The following is a 5691-nucleotide window of genomic DNA, read 5'->3' as shown; positions in this document are numbered from 1 at the left end:
CTACATAGCTCAAAAGATTTAAGTGAAGCACATAGAGTATTCTATCAAATTTCAATTCAAGTATGGCTCTCTCAAAAGGTGTGTACAGAAAGGATGATTGTAGCATACTAAAAAAAATACAAGATGCTCCAAGCAAAACACATATCATGTTGGTGAATAAAAATATAGCTCCAAGTAAATTACCGATGGAAGTGGACGAAAGAGGGGATGCCTTCCAGGGCATCCCCAAGCTTTGACTTTTTGGTGTCCTTGGATTATCTTAGGGGTGCCATGGGCATCCCCAAGCTTAGGCTCTTGCCACTCCTTGTTCCATAATCCATCAAAACAACTCACCCAAAACATGAAAACTTCACAACACAACACTCAATAGAAATCTCGTGAGCTCCGTTAGAGAAAGAAAACATAAAACCACTTCAAGGTACTGTAATTAAATCATTCTTTATTTATTTTGGTGTTAAACCTACTGTATTCCAACTTCTCTATGGATTATAAACTATTTTACTAACCACAGATTCATCAAAATAAGCAAACAACACACGAAAAACAGAATCTGTCAAAAACAGAACAGTCTGTAGTAATCTGTAACTAACGCAAACTTCTGGAACTCCAAAAAATCTACCAAAATTAGAAGACCTAGATAATTTGTTTATTGATCAGCAGCAATTTGAATCAGTGTTTTATCACGTTCTGATGATTTTTAGTAATTCGGGCACTGAACGCAAAGTTTCTAGAAATTACAGCAAGATCAAATAACTATCATCCAAGAAGATCCAATAGGTGTAGCTTGGCACAAACACTAATTAAAACACAAAACCACATCCATACAGAGGGCAGATGGGTTATTCATTCCCTAACAGAAGAAAAACACAAAAAAACAAAAAAATAAAATTGGGTTGCCTCCCAACAAGCGCTATCGTTTAACGCCCCTAGCTAGGCATAAAAGCGAGGATAGATCTAGGTATTGCCATCTTTGGAAGGCAATCCATAAGTGGCTCTCATGATGGTTTCATATGGCAATTTTATTTTCTTTATTGGAAAGTGTTCCATGCCCTTTTTTAATGGAAATTGGAATCTAATATTCCCTTCCTTCATATCAATAATTGCACCAACACTAGTAGAAAACAGGGCTTTGGTCCAGGCCGGGTCAGCCCATTAGTCCCGGTTCAGTCCAGAACCGGGACCATTGTGGGCATTGATCCCGGTTTGTGAGCCCAGGGGGCCGGCCGGGCCACGTGGGCCATTGGTCCCGGTTGGTGGGATGAACCAGGACCAATGGGCCTCGCTCCTGGCCCACCACCATTGGTCCCGGTTGGTGGCTTGAACCGGGACCAAAGGCTCCCCTTTAGTCCCGGCTCATGTCACCAACCGGGACCAATGAGGTGCCTATATATACCCCTCACTCGCGAGCAGAGCACCCCAGTGCTCTGTTTTTCTCTGGTCGAGGGGGAGAGGGCTTGGTGGTGCTCTAGCTCACCTCCTATGCACACAAGGTGTTCGATGGAATGCCCGAGCCACACTACTTAAGCTTTCTCCTCTTCAAGCTCGACCTCCAAGCTCCATTTTCCATAATATTTGTCTAGTTTTAGCGGTCCGTCACGCCCCGTCCCCGTCTTCACCGCCGTCGATCACCCGCGCCGAGCTCATCGCCGGCACCACCGTGGTGAGTCTCTTGTTCTTATCTTCTTTCTGAAAGGAAAAATATTCTTACTTGTATGTTTACATAGATACTTGTATTATTTTCTTACTTTTATTATTGCATCTTATATAGTGCGATGGTTTTGGTATCCGCCCCCGTCGGCCCTCGTCCTGTCTATGATTCGGATGTGGTATATATATTATCTTTATAACTATTGGTTCATTTATTGTTTACGAAAATTATGCCGACCAACGTGACATAGATTTTATTTATGTAGGATGTATGTGAATCGGAAATGCCAACCAACCCTATTGTCGAGAGGTCAAATTTAGTTGAAGAAGAAAACAATTTGTTGAAGGAAAAAATAAAAAAAATTGAGGAGGAGAAGATGATATTGGAGCTGCATGTTGCGGATGTCGTTGATGATCACAAGATCAAGATGGACGCAATGCGCTTGAAGATTAGAAAATATGCCATTCATACCGAGGCTTGGTAGCATTATGCCGTTGGATCAATTGTTACCTTGGTTGCGATTATGATCGCATTTTTTCGCATTGAAATGTTTTACATAGTTTCAATGTATGGTTTAATTAATTAGATGCTCTGGAGAGCTATATGTTGTTAGATGAGAACTATGTATGCACTTTGGTTTTAATGTGATGATGAACTTCTATTAATTTGGACACTTAATTATATATAATGCACGCAGATGAACCGGCAATGGATGTACGGTGACAGACACACCCGCGAGTACATTAAGGGCGTGCATGAGTTTCTCGATGCGGCTGAGGCAAACAAGCAGAATGGTTTTATGTGTTGTCCATGCACTGAATGTGGGAATACGAGGTCTTACTCTAACCGGAAAATCCTTCACTCCCACCTGCTTTACAAGGGTTTCATGCCACACTATAATGTTTGGATGAGGCATGGAGAAATAGGGGTTATGATGGAAGACGGCGAAGAAGAAGAGTACGATGACAACTATGTGCCCCCTGAATACGGTGATGCTACAACGGGGGGAGCTGGTGAAGATCAAGAGGAACCAGACAATGTGCCCAATGATGCTGCAACGGGTGAAGCTGCTAAAGATCAAGAGCAACCAGACGATGTGCCCGATGATGATGATCTCCACCGGGTCATTGTTGATGCAAGGACGCAATGCGAAAGTCAAAAGGAGAAGCTGAAGTTCGATCGCATGTTAGAGGATCACAAAAAAGGGTTATACCCCAATTGCAAAGATGGCAACACAAAGCTCGGTACCGTACTGGAATTGCTGCAGTGGAAGGCAGAGAATGCTGTGGCTGACAAAGGATTTGAGAAGCTACTGAAAATATTGAAGAAGAAGCTTCCAAAGGATAACGAATTGCCCGACAGTACATACACAGCAAAGAAGGTCGTATGCCCTCTAGGAATGGAGGTGGAGAAGATACATGCATGCCCTAATGACTCCATCCTCTACCGCGGTGCATACAAGGATCTGAACGCATGCCCGGTATGCGATGCATTGCGGTATAAGATCAGACGAGATGACCCTGGTGATGTTGACGGTGAGCCCCTCAGGAAGAGGGTTCCTGCGAAGATGATGTGGTATGCTCCTATAATACCACGGTTGAAACGTCTGTTCAGAAACGAAGAGCATGCCAAGTTGATGCGATGGCACAGTGAGAACCGAAAGAAAGATGGGAAGTTGAGAGCACCCGCTGACAGGTCACAGTGGAGAAAAATTGAGAGAAAGTACTGGGATGAGTTTGCAAAGGACCCAAGGAATGTATGGTTTGCTTTAAGCGCGGATGGCATTAATCCTTTCGGGGAGCAGGGCAGCAATCACAGCACCTGGCCCGTGACTCTATGTATGTATAACCTTCCTCCTTGGATGTGCATGAAGCAGAAGTTCATTATGATGCCAGTTCTCATCCAAGGCCCTAAGCAACCCGACAACGAAATTGATGTGTACCTAAGGCCATTAGTTGAATAACTTTTACATCTGTGGAATGGAAACGGTGTACGTACGTGGGATGAGCACAGACAGGAGGAATTTAACCTTAAGGCGTTGCTGTTCGTGACCATCAACGATTGGCCCGCTCTCAGTAACCTTTCAAGACAGACAAACAAAGGATACCACGCATGCACGCACTGTTTAGATGACACTGAAAGTATATACCTGGACAAATGCAGGAAGAATGTGTACCTGGGCCATCGTCGATTTCTTCCGACCAACCATCAATCTCGAAAGAAAGGCAAGCATTTCAAAGGCGAGGCAGATCACCGGAAGAAGCCCGCCATGCGCACCGGTGATCACGTGCTTGCTATGGTCAATGATTTACACTACGTAATCTTTGGAAAGGGTCCCGGTGGACTAGCTGTTCCGAATGACGCTGAGGGACACGCACCCATGTGGAAGAAGAAATCTATATTTTGGGACCTACCCTACTGGAAAAACCTAGAGGTCCGCTCCTCAATCGACGTGATGCACGTGATGAAGAACCTTTGCGTGAACCTGCTAGGCTTCTTGGGCGTGTATGGGAAGACAAAAGATACACCTGAGGCACGGGAGGACCTGCAACGTTTGCACGAAAAAGACGGCATGCCTCCGAAGCAGTATAAAGGTCCTGCCAGCTACGCTCTTACGAAAGAAGAGAAAGAAATCTTCTTTGAATGCCTGCTTAGTATGAAGGTCACGACTGGCTTCTCATCGAATATAAAGGGAATAATAAATATGCCAGAGAAAAAGTTTCAGAACCTAAAGTCTCATGACTGCCACGTGATTATGACGCAACTGCTTCCGGTTGCATTGAGGGGGCTTCTACTGGAAAACGTCCGATTAGCCATTGTGAAGGTTTTCCATTCCTCAATGCAATCTCTCAGAAGGTGATCGATCCAGAAATCGTACCAAGGCTAAGGAGTGATGTGGCGCAATGTCTTGTCAGTTTCGAGCTGGTGTTCCCACCATCCTTCTTCAATATCAGGACGCACGTCCTAGTTCATCTAGTCGACGAGATTGTCATCCTGGGGCCCGTATTTCTACACAATATGTTCCTCTTTGAGAGGTTCATGGGAGTCCTAAAGAAATATGTCCGTAACCGCGCTAGGCCAGAAGGAAGCATCTCCATGGGCCATCAAACAGAGTATGTTATCGGGTTTTGTGTTGACTTCATTCCTGGCCTTAAGAAGATAGGTCTCCCTAAATCGCGGTATGAGGGGAGACTGACTGGAAAAGGCACTCTTGGAAGAGACTCAATAATATGCAGGGACGAATATTCTTGGTCTCAAGAAAACTACACAGTTCTACAGAACTCTACCTTGGTGACCTCGTATGTCGATGAACACAAGAACAGTCTGCGCTCCAAACACCCGGAGCAGTGCGATGACTGGATTACATGTGAACACATCAGGACTTTCAGCAGTTGGTTGGAAACACGTCTCAGAGGTGACAACACTGTTTGTGATGAGTTGTACTTGTTGTCCAGGGGACCATCTTTGACTGTATTGACTTACAAAGGATACGAGATAAATGGGAATACATTTTACACGATCGCCCAAGATCAAAAGAGCACCAACCAAAACAGCGGTGTCCGCCTTGATGCAGCAACCGAGAGCGGAAAGGACACATATTATGGTTACATAGTGGACATATGGGAACTTGACTACGGACCTGATTTTAAGGTCCCTTTGTTTAAGTGCAAATGGGTCAATCTGTTAGGCGGCGGGGTATAGGTAGACCCACAGTAATGGAATGACAACAGTGGATCTGAAAAATCTTGGGTACACTGATGAACCGTTTGTCCTAGCCAATGATGTGGCACAGGTTATCTATGTGAAGGACATGTCTACCAAACCGAGAAAAAGAAAAGATAAGGAAGCAAATACATCATACGATGAGCCAAAGCGCCACATAGTTCTTTCAGGAAAAAGGGACATCCTGGGAGTGGACGGCAAGACAGACATGTCTGAAGATTATGAAAAGTTTCATGAAATTCCTCCCTTCAATGTCAAGGTTGACCCAAGCATCCTGATAAACAATGAAGATTATCCATGGTTACGGCGCAATAAGCAAA

This window comes from Triticum urartu, chromosome 4, assembly GCF_003073215.2.
Source record: "Triticum urartu cultivar G1812 chromosome 4, Tu2.1, whole genome shotgun sequence".
Classification (NCBI taxonomy): Eukaryota; Viridiplantae; Streptophyta; class Magnoliopsida; order Poales; family Poaceae; genus Triticum; species Triticum urartu.
Note: the sequence above shows the minus strand (reverse complement) of the source record.